Here is a 21,979-nt window from a genome sequence, read left to right on the forward strand (position 1 = left end):
TTATTGTGGCTCACTTATGTAATATGGGATATACATATATTATTTTGCACCTATTCGGACATATAATTTAAGCAGTGAGGTAGTGTGTGTCTTAAAATAATAATAAATAGTACAGTTTTTTTATACATAATGCCAAGGTGTCCACAGATTTAGTTTGATCTGTACTTTTGTATTTTTAGCATTTACGACACTAATTGATTTGACAGCGCTGTTTGATTTATAGTTCAGAAAGAAACGTCTAGGGCATTACCTATAAAACACAATTTAATATCCAATAAAAATGCACTTATAGTCACATAAAATTAATCACATTGAAATTGATTAAAATTTCTTTATTAAATTTAAGTATTTTCATAGCTTGTTTTTCTGCTTTTGTAAAATTGAAAGGTCTTTTAGAGTTTTACTACTAATTACACTATCGTGAAATGTATTTTTCATTAAATATTTTCTGACCTCTTTCTTACAAATGTTTGAACATCTATGTATGTCTTTTGGACAGGCATTATTTTAAGAAAATAGGTATCTTTTGTGGATATTAAAGATAAAAATCCTCACAATATAACAGATTATTTCATGTGGGTATTTATGGCATAATATGAAGTGTTAGGAAGGTATTTTAGATTATAATTTTAGAAATACTCATCAATTGTTTTACATTAAATGTACAGTTTATGTGTTTGTATATATGTACAAAATGCTGTGTATTTGATTGGTAAACGCTGTCTGTATTTTGAAATGGAGTAGCGTTTATTTGATAAAAAGCTTGTTTCTGCATTATTAAAATATGAGTGCAATAGAGGATGAATAATATTGTATCTTAAATTATGCTTTACTATATGAATTTTACCACTTTTTCATATAAGAATATTGCGTCAACAGAATACCTGAGAAAATTTTAGTGTAAGTCACCTCCCAGTGCTTCAACTGTTTTCTTTTTGGGGGTTGCTGCATGAGAGCACAGTAGTTACACAACACACAATTAGCATTAAATGCATGAAATAATTGTTATATACATCACAAGCATGACATTTTAACACTTTGGTGGAGCACAGAAAATTGCTTTTTATTACCACATTGTGTATTTTTCCAAGGTCAAACTCTTTGGAAATAGTTAAGAAAGATCTGTTTCAAGCAAGGTGAAAGGACACTGATTGACTTTTTTCAAAAGGGTCTTGTGTATGAACGTTTCACACATTTGAATATATTGATATAGCACAAAATATGTAAGTGGATTTTGGGAATATTATTATTTATTTGTGGAAGCACCAGATACCAATAATTGTTTGAAGAAGGACTAATATGTAGATTGTGAAAGTAATACAGGGTTTTGGAATGTAAATGAACCAGATATGCCAAATACTTGAAAAGTTTAAGTTACTTGCATATAAATAGAATTAGGGAAATTAGGGAAGAGATTAAGAACATTAAAAACAACAATGAGTATAGTATGAGAAAAATTAATGAAATAAAAATAAGAATGAAAACAATATTTAAATACAATATTTAAATAATGTATCAACATATGATTTTTTATGTTTTAAATTACACCCAGAGTTGTGTGCTTTCAATGTCAATACCAGGCTTCCCCTGGCCAGCAGATATGTGTGCAATCAGGCTGGATGCATGCACATCTGTACTCCAATGAATCCATCCAACAGCTTACCAGTCTTAGCAGAGATGTGCACACATCTCTACAAAGTCTGGTGAGGTAGACATACTACATCACCTGAAAAACACCAGCAATGAATCTTCCTTTCAATAATACTACAACACTTGTATTAGATAGAACATACCACAAATGTTATGCCCAGACGCGGGCTGGGAGAGGCGTGGGCGGGGGGCACACAGGCGGCCGCATCTCATGAAAAGGGATGCGGCCGCGTCATTGATGACGCGGCCGCATCCCCTGTCATGTGATGCGGCCGCCTGTGCGCTGATGCGGGCGCATCTGATGTCATCAGATGCGGCCACGGGGGAAAGAATTGTATTTTGCAGCCGGGGGGGGGGCGGCCGGTCCGCCTACCCGCAGGCCCTAATAGCGGCCTGACCGAGCGGCCCGGGCCAGCCCGCCACTGGTTATGCCCCAAATTACCCAGCCAATACAAGCACTAAATTTGTTTGCTAAAACAGCTCAAGTATATAACTATAGAGCTTTCATTCACTGTCAATCATTTTTGCCCACTAAGAAAGTCATAAACTGTTGGTGAAAGCATTTGCATTTTACTTTTTAATTTTCACTTGTTATTCTACATATCTTTTATTTTGTTAATAGTTATCATTATACATTTAGCATTTACTCATTTCATGATATATTTGAAATTCTTTCATATCATAGTTTATTTGACCTTTGTATATAATTTCGCCTTGATTTTAGTTTTATTATTCACCATTATTTTACATTCATTATCCTTTATCATTATTATTTGTGTATTAAAATTTCAGTTATATTTTGCACTTACCTTTGACAGAAATTTTCACTCTTAACATATTATGTCCTACTACCTTTACCCTACTGAACTCACCTACTTTCTCTTCTATCTCTATTACCATCTGCTTCCAGTGCATTAATTCTCCCATTTTCCCTTTTCACGCAATTTCGTCATTTTACTCTATTAAACCTTCCCAATACAAAGCAACATACTTGCCTATTCATACATCCTAGCAAGCACACTGGGTGAGGTACGTTATTTTGATGGTTTCAAGAATGACAACAAAGATATTGACGAAAAAATTCTGATTAGAATAAAATAGACATGGTTTAAAAGTAGACTTACATTAACATAGACAGAGAACATTTCCGAAGACACAGTAATGCTAACTGGTATAAATTGCAAACATACTGAAAGGCGGCACTTAACTTTGACATCACTAAAGAGAGCGACATTGAAATTTTGGAATTTAAAGGTACATGGTTGCATAGACACATTTATTAAGTATAAGGTGTTTTGAATCCCACAATCAGCCGCTGATAACCCCTTTTCAGAACCGATGGCACAGGATGTTTTTCACCATTAGCATCTGCCTTTCCGAGAACCACAGTGTTGACTAGTACTCGGATGTCCCCTGGATTTGATCCCAGTAATGTATAGTTGTTAACAAACGTGACTGAGGTAGAGGCAGGGAGACTCGCAGCTATGGAGCAACACGTAGACAAAACAAGACAAACAGGACACATAATATAATAGTCAACTGGCAAGCCAAATCAGAGAGCAGGAGAAATACACAAGGTCAATAAACAGACAGAGTTCAAGAGCAGATAGTGATCCAACAGCACGGCCCAGTAATCATAGCCAAGGTCAAACACAGTGAATGCAGAAACAGATGATATACCAATCTATATAGGACAAATATACAGGAACTAGCCTAGGTGAACCAAACACCAGCAAGGCAATTATGGCAATGAGTGTATTTATGTAGGTTATGGACAATCAGCTGCTGGGTAGTGAGCATAGAAATCATGTGAACAGAAAGTGTTGACTGCTCAGCTGCTAGATAATGAGCAATGATATGTTCTTCAAGAGCTGAAAAATCACTGCTATGTGGATTCCTCTTTAGCAGCTCAGAAGCAGGGTGAGTATGGTTGCTCAGTAACAGAAACACAACAACTCTGACATTCAGCAAAATCTTGAATGGATTCTAAGACAACTGAGTAGTAAAAACATAACACAGAGCAGTAAAGTATAACAGAAGTATAAGAAGCTGGAAAGTATGCTATTATATGTATTGGTACAGAAATGCTGGCAAAATCATTGATGGACTATATATAAGTCAAAGGTTTCTGACCTATATATTTTGAACTCCAGAGAAAAATGTTGAAAGGCAGCTTTCCAAAAGTTTTTAGCTCAAGTAAGAGCCAGATTAAGGATTCTTTTGAGCAAATGAAGTGATAGGAAAGACCACTATTCATTAGGCCAATGACCTGACAGTCATACAGCAGGCTTATTAATAGTTGCACCTGCAAGGTGTAGTTTAAAAAAGGTGTAGTTTGCTCATTCACTCTCTCTCATTACCTGGGAAAAGAGGCTGGAAACCTCCATAGAGAAAGAAAACTGCTATTTATTTGTAAGAGAACTAAAGTTGCCAACGGCTGTTTGTTTGTGAGCTTGACATTAGGTCCATCCACACTTATTAGTTATTGTCAGACAGGTCAGGATTTATTTTGTTATTTTATTTTATCTTTCCTCTTCAAATAAATTAGTTGAGGTTAGTTGAACTATAACTTTGTGTCTGTACCCTGATCTCCCTGATACATATACATATATATATATATATATATATATATATATATATATATATACACACCGTGTTTGTGTGGCTTTCCTCCGGATGCTCAAATTGACCCTCGTCTGTCTGTCTGTCTGTTAGAGAATTTAGACTGTAAGCTATATTGGGGCAGGAATTGATGTAAGTTCTCTGTACAGCATTGCGGAATTAGTGGCGATATATAAATAAATGATGATATAGATATATCTATATATATATCTATATATATATATATATATCACAGATTTGATACAGAAGGCGCTAAGATACTAACACCAGTATGTAAATATTATAGTCCAAAATCTTGTAATTGTTCCTTCTTATGTAACACTTCCCCCGTGCGGGCGGCTGCCAATCCTCCGTAGCAAGCGGTGTAGCAGGAAAAAATCTATAAGTAAATGAGAGGAGGCGCACAATAGTGTAATATGGCAAGTCAATGGAGCCAGGTGAACCAAACCAGAAAAAGAACTAAACCACCAGAAATGAGTGAGAGCTTCCCACCAAGTGGGTATCGCCTATATCTGAGATGGATAAATAAAACTCATAGACTAGAGAGTCACACACGGCCAAATGGCATTCCCTGTTTGTTTGCAGTGAGGAAGGAGCTTTCAAACCATAACTGAACAGCATCTGGTCTCTCCCTGGCATCCTTGCAAGGTAACCTATGGGATAGCCAAGGGTGGCTGAAGATTGAATACATCCTCACAGCCTACGTGACATCCTGCAGATAAGCCATTAAACCATTGGCTTCCGGTACGAGTACATCTATATTGGTGTGACCTGTTTTTCTACCTTCTGAATGCCATTTGGCCGTGTGTGACTCTCTAGTCTATGAGTTTTATTTATCCATCTCAGATATAGGCGATACCCACTTGGTGGGAAGCTCTCACTCATTTCTGGTGGTTTAGTTCTTTTTCTGGTTTGGTTCACCTGGCTCCATTGACTTGCCATATTACACTATTGTGCGCCTCCTCTCATTTACTTATATATATATATATATATATATATATATATATATGTATATATATATATATATATATATATATATTCTGCTCCTTGCAAATTCTTAGACAATGTTATGAACGTATATTACATAAGAATGACATACTGAGCTTTAAATATGTGTATATATATATATATATATATATATATATATATATATGTACAGAGAGAGAGAGAGTGAGGGAGAGAAACTCACTCACACCTCTACAGACTCACCCACATCCTTACAGATGTCCCAGCATCTTGTCAACGCTTGTAAATTTATTTCGGTAAGTAAACATATTCCACATCAAGTTGTAACATCATATTCCCAATGATCACTTCAGCCAGGACAGGCTTTAATCAGGGGAGCAAATATAAATGTAAAGTTGCAGAATAAACAGAACAAATGGCACTAAAGACACATTGTGGGATTAATTAGTGGCAGTTAAAATGGCTGGAGACACCTCAATAAGTGTGTAACAGCACAGGCTTCGTATCATATAATGACGTCATAAATGGTAAAAGAAAACCTACACAATGGACTGCTATATGCGCTAAGGACTACTATGGTGTAGACAAGTATATGAAATAACGTTAAACAAAGACGAAAAATGGTAAATATAAAAGAAAATAAATACCGCTGCAAAGAAGTTAGAATAGTGTGTGCTTGGTATACAGTGTGCAGCATTAAGAGATGAACAGCCGAAATGGAAATGTTTAAACCCAAAAATAATAACAATGAGCTAATGAAAATATAGTATCTAAATGTCAAAGTAAAGACCCCTAATCAGTAGACAATAAATATAACAAAGGCATGTATAAAGTCTAGTTAAGGTGCCCCTCATATGCAGCACTATAAACTGTGGACAATGAAATAAGTCAGACAAAAGGCAAATCATGCAAAATAAACTGAACATAATAAAAGAGAACCTAAGGAAGTATTAGGAAAGTATATATAAATCAAGCAATGTGTATAATGAGGCACAGGAACAATGAATAATGAGAGACAAACTAATGCAGGTTTACAGGGAGCACCACATCTTGTAATCTTCATAAGACCACTTACAGCTAATGTTCCAAGGTTAAAGATCCATTTGAATTCCAACTTAAGCAACAATTTGTCACAATCTACACCTTGTTGAAGTGGTAGAATATGATAAATAGGGAAACATTTCAGTTGAGAGATAGTGTGTTTCTTCTCAGCAAAATATCCCACTACAGGTAGACTGTGGAGTCCTATGTCCTTAGTAGAAAGAGACTGTGCTTGCTTAATTGACGCTTTATGTTCGCTAAATGTTCCTTGAGTATCCATGTCCTTGAGTATCCGTGTCGTCTTGCCAACATATAAAAGTCTACATGGACATTGAAGAACATAGATGATAAATGTACTTTTGCTGCTCAATATGAACCTAATATCAAATTGTTTACCAGTACTGGAATGAGTAAAACATTTTCCCGGTTACAAGATGCTTGCAGTTAACACAACCAGAGCAGTGAAAAAATATCCGGGCATTGGTCTGCCAGTTGGGGAATTTACATTTCAAATTAGGTGTGCAATCAGTCTTAACCAATAAATCCCTCAGGTTTGGTCTCCTTTTGTATACAAAGCATGATAGGGCTTTGATAGTAGAAGATAAGTTAGGATCAGTCGTAATGAGGTGCTAATGGCAAAGAAGCACATTTAGATATGCTCCAGAATTTCCCTTTTCACTAATTGTAGGAGTGTTTCTCTGTTCAAATTGCTTACCCGCGCAATGACATCCTCCACTTTCTTCTTAGGATATCAACGATCAAGGAATCGGTTCATATTACCCACGGTTAAACGGACCATTTTACTATCAGAAGTAAATACAGATGACGTGCAACAACTCTGAGTAGGTATTCCCCTTTTCAGAGGATATGGATAGAAACGTCTGGCATGCAAATGTGTGTTTTTGTCATGTAGATAGATGTCTTAAATTTGCCAAAGTGCTAATTTGTACATCCCAAAAAAAATAATGGTATATGGACTGTGTGTAAAACTAAAATTTATGTAACCAAGTAAATATTTGTCCAAATATTGGCAATTTTGATGTAAAATTATATTACCTGCCAATTGAATGGATCTTGTTTAATGGTGGGTACAAATGACAATGCCATATTCAGGAGGGATAATTCAGCTGTTGTGATAAGAAAGTTTGAGGACCAACATATCTAATTATGTTTTTAATTCCATTTTCTTTCTATGTCTATGTATATCACATCTTTTATCGTTTGCTAGAGTAATAAAGACATTGTGCCCCAGTCTCCTCGATGTGAAGATTGTCTTGAAGTGACATGTGTTTGAACTTATTACAGCAGAATTTAATTGTTTGTATGATAACCTTATTTATTTAATGTCATTTTTTGTGCTAGTATTTCATGAATGTAAACTTTATAACTCTATTGTCCTCTGTATTTATTGGTGGATTGCCAGGGTGGCATGCAACATACACCTGTAAGGAGAAAAGCAAAAGGTCACACAGAACCCACAATAATAAAATTAAAAAATCCCGGGGAGCAAAGGTGTCCTAGTTCAAATAAATCACAAAAAGTTCATGCCACTTTAAACTCCATGGAAAGTACACTATACATTCTAGCTGATGTAGAAGAAGTACAGTCTAATATACATTTGGATCTCACTAACTTTGAGATGCAAGTTCACATACAGTCAGGTCCAAACTGTAGAGGTCCAGATCCAGTATGGTCTAATGTATATAGGGCCACATTAAGACTAGTTTAATAAATGTCCACATCCTGTCCACTGGAATGTGCAGGTAGACAATAGACCCCATACTGTCCATCCTTGCATCATTGCCTTCCATGCTAGAGAAAAGTAATGGTCTTCATAAATCCCCTTTTATTTATTCTTTATTAAAATGATTAACATATTATGCCTACTTATACCTATTAGATCAGGCCTGGCCAAACTGTGACTCTCCAAGGCTATCTACTGGCAAAGCATGCTGGAGCATGTAGTTTCACAATATCTGGAGAGTCACAGGTTGGATAGGCCTGTATTAGATGAATAATTTATATGCATGAACGTGCATACAGTGTTCACTGAATAGGACTGGCTACTAAGGATTATGTATTACTGTCCATGAAACTTTTTCAAACAGTCTGCAAGGTTTAACGTTCTTTTGCACAGTAAATCATACAGGAGAATCCACAGGTGGTACTGCAAGTGTCAGGGAAAAAAATCAGCCATGACATGTTACCTAGCGCCTCTCATTTAACGCAATTTGTGCCAAAGAATATATATGTATATGTTTACTGTTTCTGTCAGTGAGACAAGCTAATTACACTGTTTAGTGTATTGTCCAAGGCTGCTTAGAGTTATGATAATTCAATTAATCATCAGGAGAACAGTTTCAGTGAACTATATGAAATATCATGAAAGGTTAAAGTATCCTTCATCCTTCACCAGAGAATTTTTTTTTATTGTACCTAGTTGGAAAGTTGGATAACTGTGAACTCAACAAAATCTGCAAAGACTTTTTGCTGTAACTGCAATACTATTTTAAAGTGTAATGTTTAAAATAGTATAATTTTGTTTCATGCTATTCAGGTTCTGAAATGGCAAATAATCTCCAGTATTAAAAACTGTTTCATATTTCTCACTAATATGGAGTAAGATATAATATTAAATAGATTTGCTGTTATAACTTGGCCAATTCTGACTGCTCTTATAAATTAATTAACTTCACTTTGCAATCTGTAGCCCCCGTGCAGATAGAGATGGGCTCTTCTGCAGCTATATTATGTGGAAAACCTGCTTTTCATGAAAGCAATATTTTATTGTAAGCGGTAGTAAATATTATAGTGCAATTGGCTAGTGCATAACTTTGCTTTGCTTTGCATAAAATCCCTGCACTTCATTTCAACAGTCTGTGCTGTCCAGCCTTGATTAGTATGACCTATTTTACAGATTCAATGTAGTAAAGAATATAAAAATGTATTAGAGAAAGTGATAGAAACGCCACCTCACAGTAATAAATCAACTAATCAATTGCCACGTAGCACATGCCATTTTGTAAGGATATGGGCTTAGTACATTTCCGCTTTATTCCTCTATCTCATCTGCTAACACATATTATATTATCAACACTTCAAATATGATCTTGTAAATCCATGATGCTCATCTTTTTTATGTCACATTGCTTACTGTACCAGTTGTGCATTTTATTTTTACTTTTAAAGAAATAAGTGGACAGTTTCTAATTTAGGGATATGTTTAGAATAAATCCGCATTTTGAAAATATTGATAATAACTCTACTTATTAAGTAAGACAGGGGCATTCACATTCTTAGAGATGCATGACTGAAAAGGATTACTTTATGAAAGTTTTCTAAAATGTTATGATAATGTAGCCACTATGAGGTGCTTGTTAATTACAGTGTATGGAGGGAATTCAATTGGCCACGTTACTCTCAAAAGTAAAGTAGCCTGCGCACTATTACTGTTCATATGGTAAGTCTAACCTAGATTTCTACTCGCGGCTCCAAAAGTCAGTGTTAAATATTATCGCACTAACGGTAATATTGTGCACTATTACCGTAACGTTATTTTCTAAAGTAACGCGGCCAATTGAATTCTCCCCTATGAATGCAGGCAAGAGTGGTTTAGGCATGATAGTTGGTAAATTAACCAATATGTTAGCTCACTCATAATAATACATGAATATATGCAAAAAAGTAAGGTTAAGTAGAGAAATTGTGTAAAGTGAAAGTAAACAGTGTATAAACATAGAAACAGAATTTGACAGCAGAGAGGAAACGCTTGGCCCATCTAGTCTGTTCCGTTATTAACCTTTCATAGGCAAACCGAGGGGGGGTTCCTAGTGCCTGGAAACCCCCCTCTAAGCCTGGGGCACTGTATAATTGAGGTGGCTGGACCCTGCCCCCGCTTCACACGGCTCTGCTTGAAAAGGGAGAGCTGTGTAACAGTAGTGCATGCAGCATTGCCCATGTATATTATATGGATTATAGGGACAGGAAGAGTTGGAGAGCAGCCAAGCAGTGTCTAATATTATAGCCATGCCCCCATACATTCTGGTCACGTCCACTGGTGGCGTGGTGTGGAAACCCCCCTCTACACATCCTGCGTTTGTCCCTGCCTTTGGTAACCTCAAACTCTTTATGATCCTTTATTCTTTATATATTTATGTTTATCCCATGAATGTTTAAATTGCTCTACTGTACTAGCCTCAACCACCTTTGGTAGGAGGCTATTTCACTTATCCACTAACCTTTCTGTGAAGTAGTTTTTCCTCAAATTTCCTCTGAACCTACTCTCCTCCAGTTTCAGTGCATGTGTTTGTGTTCTAATATTTCTCTTCCTTTGAAGAATGTTTTCCTCCTGTAGCTTGTTGAAACCCTTGATATATTTGAAAGTTTCTATCATGTCTTCCCCCATTCCCTTCTCTGCTCCAAACTATACATATTAATATCATTTAGTCTTTCCGAGTAAGTTTTGTGCTGCAGCCCATGCACCATTTTAGTTGCCCTTCTTTATACAGTCTCTAATATATTTATAGCTTTCTGGAGATATGGCCTCCAGAATTGAACACATTATTCTAGATGTGGCTGACATATACAGTGGCATTAATACTTTTTTCTTTCTGCTATTGATTACTCTCCCCATACAACCAAGAATATGACTTGCCTTTCTCATTGCTTTGTTACATTGCTTACCTGCCTTTAAGTCACCTGAAATAGTGACTCCTAGATCCATTTTCTCTAAAGTAGCTTCCATTATTGTACTATTAATTTTGTATTTAGTCTTTGGTTTTTTGAGACCCAAGTGAATGATTTTGCATTTTTTGCCATTAAACTGTAGTTGACACTCTCTTGACCATTCCTCTAGTCTATCTAAATCATCAATCATTTCTTTTATCCTGATATGTCTACCATGTTGCATATGTTTTTCTCATCTGCAAAAAGGCATACTTTCCCTTCAATACCATTTACAACGTCACCAATAAAGATACTGTATTTAAAAAGCACTGGTCCAAGTACAGATCCTTGGGGTACTCCACTGGTATCCTTTCCCTCCTGTGAATGCACTCCATTTACTATAACTCTCTGTTTTCTATCCTGCAACCAAGATCTTATCAATTCAACCATCTTAGAATCCAATCCCAAGATTTCGAGTTTATATAACAGGCTGCAATGTGGTACAGTGTCAAAAGCCTTACTAAAATCTAAATAAGCTACATCTAAGCAACATCCCCCTAATAGTTTAGTCACCCAGTCAAAAAATTCAATAAGATTTGTTTGACATGCTCTCCCCACTGCATTCTGTTTTTAATTTTATTGTAAATGAATCTTCTCTGCTATAGAAAAAGGAATTCCCTTGCCAGCTAAGCAGGTGAAGGGAAAACAAGTAATGCTACATTGTGTTACTAAATTGTAAACTGTATAGATTGAAATTGTTGATAAGCAAGCCCTTGATTTGCTTTCAATATTATAGAGTTCACCTAGAAATAGTGAAAGAATCTAATTTCAAGTGTAGTCTACCCATGACAGGTGGTCATGTTATATACTGTTCTTGCTGATTAGTATATATTCAAACTATGATTTTGTGAGTATATATACAAGATCACATTCCTCCCCCTGTTTAATATAGGGTCAGGTTTCTTGATATCTCGACATACTGGACCTTGATCTTTCGTTCTTGACAAACCGTCTGCATTTCCATTCTCAGAACCTTTTCGATGGGAAAAAACAAAATAATATAGTTGCACCTCTGTAACCTCCCAATTTCCCTTGCAGCCCACTTTAACACTTGAAGAGGATCATGGGCGGTCACAATGGAGAACTCCCAGCCATAAAGATAGGGCTGCAATTTCTTAACTATGTCCAGGCGTTCCTTCTAAATTGTGGCATAAGCCAACTCCTGGACCAGTAACTTGTAGGAGAGGTATGCCACAGAGTGTTCCCAACCATCATACCCTACCTGGATCAGCACAGCTCCCAGTACATGATCAGAGACATCAGTATGCACAATAAACCATCTCTGGAAGTCTGAGGCTGCTAGCACCAAGGACAGAAAAGTTTATCTTTCAGTCACCTAAAATGCCCTCTCACAGTCATCAGTCCAGTCCAGTTGTTTACTGTACTTTTTGGATGTTAAAAATCAAGTCAATGGTTTGGCAAGTGTGAAGTAGTAAAGGATGAACTTTTTGTAATATTGAGCAATGCCCAGAATAGCCTACACCTGCTTTTGGTTGGTGGGTCTAGGACATTTCTCTATAGCCGCAATTCTTTCTGGTTCTAGGCGAATCATTCCTCCTCCTACACTGTGTTCTAAATACAGCATCTCTGCCATACCCATCTTACACTTGTCCGGACTGATGGTCAACCCAGCCCTTGCAACCCTATGAAGAATGTCAGCGACATTTTCAAGATGTTCCTCCCATGTCTCACTGAAAATTGCAATGTCATCCAGGTAGGTCTGGGAGATATACTGACATTCCTGCAGCAAAGTATCCATTGCTCTTTGGAATGTAGCTGGGGCATTATTCATTCCAAAGGGCATAGCAGTCAATTTATACATCCAAAACGGAGTGGTGAATGCAGATCGTTCCTGTGCCTCCTTGGTAAGATGTATCTGCCAGTATACCTTATATGTGTCAAAGGTGGACACATAATGAGCTGCTTACAGCAGGTCCAGTAACTCCTCTATGTGATCCATAGGATTACATTCCATCACTGTAACTTCATTTAATTTTCTATAGTCCACACAGAAGCATGTGCTACCATCCTTCTTCTAGGGTACTAACATAATTCCAGCTTCCCATGGGCTGTTGGAGGGCACAATGATTCCCATCTCCAGCATCTCATCTACCTCTTTCTTGATTACACTTCTGGACCCACCCTATATGAGGGCAGTTTAATTGGCTGCATCTCTCCAGTGTTAACATGATGGGTGATCACATCAGAACATCCAGGTCTGGTTGTAATGTGATTCATAGGTCATTCATAGGTGGGCAGCAGATGGCTTCCGCAAACATCTCCCTAGTTACATAGGCCCTTAGACAATTTTTATGGTACACACTCTACATCCTACCTGTATTCTCCAAGGCATCCACATAGTTTCTCTTTTCCAATTTTGTATGGGCATGCCGAGAAAGATTTGAGCTTGTGCATGCGTATCACACAATCTATCCCAAGTGGGGTGGTTTTCAGTCTCCTCAGCAGCACTTCATTAGCCCGATACTGATGGGTCAATTCACTGGGTTTCCCTGAAGGCTGCCCAGTCGGATTCACCTAAGTCAATGTTTGGTAACGTCATTTGTCAGTTAGTAACACTTACCAGAGGCAGTTCAGGGATCATAGACAGTGTTTCCCGCAGAGGTCCTGGGATGATGCCTGAGGGGTGTGACAGCTGAAATAATAGCTTGCTATTTTGATGGCTAACCCCACTACATATGGTTATGCAAGCAAACACACTTTCTAGTCCCTGCCCTAAATTATTGGCTAAAAAACAGCAAGAAGGAAGACCCACAGAACCTCTACCTCAACTTCTTCCACCCCCTTTCCCCAAACTAAATGCTCTCTGGCTAAGCGACTATTGCTGGTTTCACCTCCCACCATGTTGACATGTACTCTTCTGTTATAAATAACTTGTTATGATCTCATAAATTCAGGACAGACTAGGGGTATGAATGCCTCAGTATCCTTTAATGTCTGTCTCGCTTCCCAATTTAACTTTGCTGTTTGTATGTTCAACATCCCCCTCACCATGTAGGGAACAGCTGCACGGGAACCAGAGACCTGGTTTCTGCCAGCCATCTACGTTTTCTCTGATAGTTAAATTGTAGATATTCCTGCCAATGACAGTTGTAGCAATGCCAGTTCTCCTGATTGACAGAACTGTTCTTTCTCTCTCATGTAGGGATGTTCACTCCCTCAGTTCATCAAGAGACTCACTTAATTGCGCTGCATTTTCCATAACAGCCCCAGTATTCGGAGTTCTCTCAATAGCCTACACTTGACTGGGTATTGCTTTCTCGTCCTCATACTCCGAATTGTCATCCTCATCTGGGGAATTTCTAGGTCTCTTTAGACTAACTTCCCGATAAGGATAGGGCTGGTCTTAGATGCTGTTGTCTTCGTACATCAAGTCTGGCACACTTCATGCAGATGTATTTTCTTCATTGACTTTTATGCCATCTCAGCCTGGCTCTCAAAATTCATATATTTTAATATGGTTTCTCCTGTCAGTGAGAGATCCCACTGCTGCAGCTAAATGTGAGTATATGGCTACTTTGATATCTTGTCTGACACCAAGATTATGGTACAATACAATTTTATGTTGAGGTCAAAACTGCCAAACATAGCTTAACTCCCCAATAGTCCCCAACAGTCTGGAACACTGGCCTTAAGGAAAATTAACCAGCTGAGTGCCAGTCTAGCTTGCACCCCTAACCCTTATAAAAACTACTCTAATCTTATTGACCTATACCTGACCTAATTATGCACTAATATCCTATGCTGACTACTAACTAACTTATCTAGCTGTAATATACATGCTTAAATAAAATAAACTATCTACACAGATGTATCAAGTTATTCATTCCCAAATCTGATAATTACAATGTGCATGCTATACAAAGCAATAAAGGAGGATAACTAAAACCAATTATATGAAGTTGTTATATATGTATTAACAAGCTCATAATCTCATATAAGCCTCTAGGGGTAAAGATATTTAAGTGAAACACAAACACAGACTCTGCATATTTAATGATATTCCTTAAAAATTAATGGGGAGTGTGAAAGAATATTAATAATAAATAAATAAACAAACACACCGACCACAGGACAAAAAGTGCAGGACACTGCTTCTGTCTTTTTCTCTGCACTCATATCTGGACAAGCAAGTATCTAACACCTCTTCCACTGCCTCCTCTTCCCTTCCGCCACCATTGCCACAAGTAACACAACAAAGGATATAAACATGGAACTTGGCCAAGGTAACTATAAACACATAATACTCAGGACACAGAACCTCTTCTTCAACCATTGAGATATGTTATTATGCTAAATTAACTTTAAATTCGAAGTGGGGTGGGATATTCAATTACCTGTGAAATTCTGTTGGAACTCGCATGATGATATTCAATGGGAAGCTAAGAAAATAAAGCAGTGCTTATTTTTTCTCACACCTCATTGGCATCCTTGCACTTTTTTCAAATAACTCACATTTTACTCTAAATATAAATTGAAATTAACAACAGTTTTTGGTATCCACGTGTTGCTCTCTGTTAATATTACATAAACTTTGTTTGTTTTTTTTATTCTGATTTTTGCACAGTGTATCCTTTTAAATCATAAAATGAAAAGAAATGGCATTGACAACATTATTGACACCCTAGACCAGTGATGGCTAACCTGTGACACTCCAGGTGTTGTGAAACTACAAGTCCCAGCATGCTCTGCTAGCTATCAGCTAGTTATCTACTGGCAAAGCATGCTGGGGCTTGTAGTTTCACAACACCTGGAGTGCCCTAGACTTTATATTTGATACAGCCTTTGGTCAAAATATCTGTAATCAACCCGCTTTCTATAGCCAGCACCCCTCTACTGCCAGTTTGGTCTAGTCTTCTTGAATAAAATGCTGTAGTTTTCCCAGATTAGAAGAGTGCCTTCTCCCAACTGCTTTTTTCAGATCTCTCCAAATGAGTTCTATGGGATTTAGATTTGGACTCATTGCTATCCACTTCAGAACAGTCTAGCATCTTGTTACAGTTTTCTAAACTAGGTTCAACATTGTCCTCCAAAATGGCACAGTAATCTCCAAATTCCATAATACCATGCACATATTAAATGCAAAAAGTGCCAGATGCAGCACAGCAAACCCAAACCATCACTAAACCTCCCTCAAGTTTGACTGTAGGAATGGTGGTCTTCTCTATGAAAGCTTAAGTTTGCTTTCTGTAACATACCAAAATGCTGTATTTTTGACAGGACATACTTTCAGAAGGAATTTGGCTTGTTCAGGTGTGTTTTGTTTAACTCAATCAGGCTTTCCTTTGTCCCTCTATCAGCAGTGGGGGCACTTCTGGGCCTCCTACCATATAACCCTCCTTTCTTGACTTGGCAACAACTGTCATACATTGTGTCTCAAGGCCAGATTGAATCTATTTGGCAGTTGATCAAGGTGCATTTGAACAATCTTTCGCTGCAATGGTCAATCAAGTTTTTTGTAGCAGCCACATCCAGGGAGGTTGGCCATATTGCATTGGAACTTAAACTCCCTGATAATATTACGTTGGAATCTTTAACATCATGGTCCCTAGAGATTGATTTATAGCCTTCAGATTATCCATGCTTGGCTACAATCTCCTTTCTGAATTCCTCAGTCAATTCTCTGGCTTTTTTTTCTCCATGGACATTGCAGTATACAGTGACACAAAACATGACACTGTCATTTTCAATATTCAAGTTCATTTAATGATTTATATTTATATTGCAGGCACACCACATATGAGTTCCATTCCGAAGTGATAGAGAACCACCTGTTTGAAATCAAATAATTTCTAACTATTAAAAGGTGCCAGTAATTATGTTTCTGTTTTTTTTGTTTGATTCCACTTCAATGTGTTCAGGAGAAATAATCTGTGAGATACTCAGATACTCATTGTTACAGGAAGACCAAGGGTCTGGTCTACTAGGAGACATTAGAGACAGAGTAATGCTAGACACTGGAGCAGGCATTCAATAATCTGGCAAAATTCCACACAAAGCACTGGGTTAATATAACAAGTGAGAAGCTCTTGGCACCTATAATGATAATGCCAGACTCATGGAAAGACACTTATAGTAACTAAGCTTAATGGCAAATCCAGTATTGCCAGGGGCACCAAGAGGAAGGGTGTGGTGCAAAGTATCAACACCAGCACCAGCACAGGTTACTACAGACAGTGAGCTGGGGAGTCATAATGTGTCTGGGGGGATGATGATGTGTCTGAGGGGTGGCATGATATATCTGGCGGTGTCATGACATGTCTTGGTGGGCATGATGATGTGTCTGGGTGGTGGCATGATATATCTGGCGTTGTCATGACATGTCTGGGTGGGCATGATGATGTGTCTGGGGGTAGCATGATATATCTGGCGGTGTCATGACATGTCTGGTGGGCATGATGTCTTTGCGGGGTGGCACGATGAGTCTGGGGATGGCATGATGTGGCTGGAGAGGACACAATGTGGCTGGAGAGTCCGTAATATGGATGGGGAGGGAATGATGTGGCTGGGGAGAGCATGAAGCTTTTCATATCTCATATACCTATACATTTACCAACATTCCAGAATTCAGTCATGAATCCAGTATTAGGTTGTAATAATTTCAATAAGAGGTAGAAGAGAACAACAAAGTTTTAGTATATAATGGGCCTGCTTCATCAAGTGGTGTAAACAACAATTTTGTGCGTATGATCCAGAATAATGACTCAGAACTGGACCATACAACACAGAACGCAACAACGTTCAATTAATCTTTAAGTTCAAAGCACACTTACTACAGCCTACAATTTCGGGGAAGGGGCATTTGCCCAAAGTCAATGTATAGTAAGGGTGCACCAATCATGAGCGCAAACAGCAGCATCTGATTCAAGCTCTGGACATATCTCAGGTTCTTGTTTTTCAGCCGTATCTCTTGCTCCAGCCACAGGGCTAGTCTAAGTGCCACTCACTAAAGGTGACAGTTGTCTCTGTATGCTATAATAGGTGTATGCAATCAGTAGCAACTGTAAAAATGTATTTTATGTACAGTAGACATTCACAACATCCTAATAAATGTATTTCATGGGAAAAACACTTTTTCTTCAATGTTTTGTCATTAATTCCTTTATTCCTTAGGCAGTACACCGGTCATACTGTAATGCAAGTATCCTAAGGTGAACTCAGAGAGGACAGAAATCTTCTGTGGAGCAGAAGGAACCCCGGACACTCTGCTCAGGAAAGCCACATAATAAAGCCTTCAGACTTCAGGCTTCAGGTGACATTAATTGAATACGTTTTTTTTTTTCTGTGCATTCTTTTGAGAATTTATATTCCATCTAAGTATTCAACATATCCTTCAGTGTCCTGTGTAGTAGAGCAGAGCAGGTCTACATCTGTATCTATTTAGATCTACTCCTTGTTCAATTTGGGCATATGTATACACTAATTACGTGGTTTTTTTTCAAACAAAAGCACATTGTGCTCAGTATGCATCCCTTGGTGAATCAGACTCAATATGTCATGTCCAAAGAGGGACAGCCACACCCCATGATGGCTACATCCACCAACACAATGCGCTAATGTACTCTTTGGCAGTTCGTAAACATTCTCAGCAGTCTTCCATGATTGTTCATCAAAGCTATAACCTCTCCACTTACCAAGATATTGTAATTTTTCAGGAGAGATCTGGAAAATCAGTATTTTCACACAATAGATTTATCATTTTCAATAATGTGTGATTATTTGTATGCTACATAAGTGGTAAACGACTGGAGTGGGCAAGACTTAATAGTGCAAAGGAATATGCTGAAAGGGTCCGAAGAGTATAGAAGTAATGAGTGTATAATAACATCTACAATCCTGTTTATAGAGGTGTGATATAGTACTTATTCTATATTCTGCCTATTAGTAGATATTATGATTATGAATTATTAATATGCCATATGATCCTATTACAGGGACTCTACATATTCTCTTCATATGACCAGAATGTTGACTCAGTGGTTAGTATTGTTGCCTAACAACTCTAGGGCCATGTATTTGATTCCAACTACACTGGCTCTCTGTGTCCTCCAAAATCCAACTCAAATTACTCTCCATTAACTACAAAGCCCTCAACAACAACACCCTTTATACATCTTAAAATACATATCAAAATATTCTCCCTCCCGTCCTCTTAGACCTACCTCTGACCTATGCCTTGTCTCATCTCTGGTAACCACCTCTCACTCCTGCCTACAAGATTTCTCCTGTGCTTCTACCCACTTATGGAATTCCCTACCATGCCCAATTAGGCTTTCCAACAGCCTTCAAATCTTTAGATGCTCTCTGAAATCTCATCTCTTTTTTAGAGCTTACCTTATCCCCGATGATACTATTCACACTAATGCACCTTCACATGCACCTCCATTTGCAGCTCGTGTTTTAGCTGTGACCTCTCCCACTTAGAATGTAAGCTCTCTAATGAGAAGGGTGCTCCATACTCTTTGTTTTCATGTGTTTACCTTCATCATCATCATCATCTATTTATCTACCTTTTAGAATGCCCATGCAGACTCCAGTATATGGGATGTAACTATAAGGAGCCTACACATAAGAAACAACTTGACACTCACAGTGTTTTATACCACAAACATGACCATGAACACACCTCCCTCAAATTCATGTGGATAAAAATGTCCCTAAGCACTGAAGAGGAGGAGATTACATGCATCTCTAGGGAAAAGGCCCTCTGGATCTATGACCTGGGCACTCTTTCCCCCAAGGGTCTGAACCTAGACTTTGACGTAGGTACTTTCCTTGAGAATTATCTGTACCTACAACCTTTTGCCTGCATATATGTGTGTCGTTTTGATACCTTTCTAGTAACTGTTTACGTGTATATTTTCGGTTAATCCTAATATCCCTTTATTAGCACCCTTGATTAAAATGATTAAAAAATTATATTATATTTCCAAGGTGCACACACAGTGATTATTTTGCAACTTACCTTTATGCTGTTCACTACAGCTCTAGCATAGCTCATTCTTCCCATATCAGGTTACTCCCTGTGTAGTTATATATGTACACATTTATACACCACCTGTGCATTATGTTCTCATTCTGATATATGTATCTTAATTGTATTAGGGATTTCATCCCTGTGGTTCAGTCATCTTTATTTATGTACTCTGCATTTTACTGGACAACTCTTTTATTACTGGGTCTTAGCAGCTATATATTATTGTCATTGTTATTATTATTATTGTTAATAATAATTATCTATACGTATGTTGTATCTTGAACAAAATTGACACCCTGCTTTTTACCAGCTACTAACCCTTCTTAAACATCATTAGAGCTGGCGTCTCAGTACATTGCTCACTGCCAATTAAGTTAATTGGATGGCGGACCTCCAGACTAGATAATGCACATCTGGAGGAAAACCCCTATGTGATATCTCTGAGGAATCTCAGCATTATTCATGGGCGAAATGCATAGGTTAATAGTGCTTTTTTTGCTAATACTTTATACATCCATTGTTCCGGATTAAAGCCTGGCTCATACCTTTCATTGGAAAAACAGCAGTGGCATCGCTGCAGCTCTCTCCATACCCGCTTACACAAACTGAGCGCAATGTGCGTTTGTTTCAGAACACACATATTTCTGGTCTGTGCACGCCCGAATTCAACATGGAGCAGATCATGCGCTGATTAATGTATGTCTGCTCTGCTCTGTTATACAAGAAACTATAGGATACGTCCAATACCTATGTGGAAAACAAATTCTCAAAGAGTGCACAGAAAAAAATAATATCGAATTTATGTCACCTCATAATAATAATATAGGCATTCATGATAAAACATAAAAAAATCATAAAACAAGTAACTTTGAGATACTCAAAGGTTAGATTGGACACTGCTGTGTGCGCTCGAGGTTGGTGCACTCTTACTGTACTTTGACGGGTAGGGTACTTATAGTGACTGCCACAAACCTGATAACACTTACCCCAACAAGGATTATCAGACCATCTGTTTTCCCTTACATTTGGAAATCCGAATGTTTATTAAACTGATTTGCAAGAATTTCGATGAGATAACATTCCACCATTTGTGAATGACGTCACTTTTAAACCCGACAGTATTATTTCTGGTCTTAAATGGACTATTTAAGTAGGCGCCAGGTCAACAATGTAGTAAGGGTTTTAAATTATAGAGGCAGCGCCTCCTTAAATTAAACCGCCATTTTGCCGGTGGCTTATCTGGCAGTTTGTCAAACTGCTGCTTAGTAAATTTAACAGTTTGCAATTTTTATCATGTTAAAATTCAGTATAGCGATTAGTAATGTAGTGCTTTGTTAAACTGTGGTTTTCATGCGGTTTACTCTTGATTTGGTCTTTAGTAAATCCGACGGTTTTAAAACTGGTGGACAAAATGGCAAAAAACGACAGTTTCATCAAACTTGCCTTTAGTAAATCTAGCCTATATCCTGACTGTAGCCTGTTGACCAATTTTTTTTTTTTAAAAAAAAAATCTTTAAATGCATTCTCCACAGGCCCAGGACCATACAGAGATCAAAATGCCTTAACCATTGTTATAAGAAAGGCTTATTTATTTAGTAATAATGGCAACGCTGTTTTATTCTTTACCCACATGTGATGTCATGGCAAATTCACTAACATAATTTAAAAAATACATTGGATGTCAGGGATATTATCTGTTTGCATTTTTGAGCTCAGGAATGATTTTATTTTATTTTTTCTGTGAGGCTAAACTGCCAACTGGCACACTGGGGGTTTTGGTTTGCCTTCCTCTAGAAAACTTGAATGTATGATTGATATGATAATTGATATAATAATGTTAAACTTGATGGTTCCGTGATTTTTTCAACCTTACTAATTATATAATTGAGTGATAGGTAAACTCTCATACTCTCATCCTGTGGAAGTTGATCTAAGAAAGGTATTACTTATTCTTTCCTACTCCAATTTCTCCTACTGAGG

The 21,979-nt window shown here is 37.6% G+C and overlaps 1 protein-coding gene across 1 annotated transcript in view; it reads left to right on the forward strand.

Moving 5' to 3' along the window:
• FUT9 (fucosyltransferase 9) overlaps positions 1–14,293 on the forward strand; it is a 236,462-nt gene extending 222,169 nt beyond the window's left edge. The window contains exons 3-4 of the transcript XR_012689673.1: positions 7,027–7,121; positions 14,168–14,293. The gene's annotated coding sequence lies outside the window, so the exon portion shown is untranslated. The remainder of the gene's footprint in view (positions 1–7,026; positions 7,122–14,167) is intronic.
• Positions 14,294–21,979: the final 7,686 nt, after the last annotated feature.

This window comes from Mixophyes fleayi, chromosome 3, assembly GCF_038048845.1.
Source record: "Mixophyes fleayi isolate aMixFle1 chromosome 3, aMixFle1.hap1, whole genome shotgun sequence".
Taxonomy (NCBI): Eukaryota; Metazoa; Chordata; class Amphibia; order Anura; family Limnodynastidae; genus Mixophyes; species Mixophyes fleayi.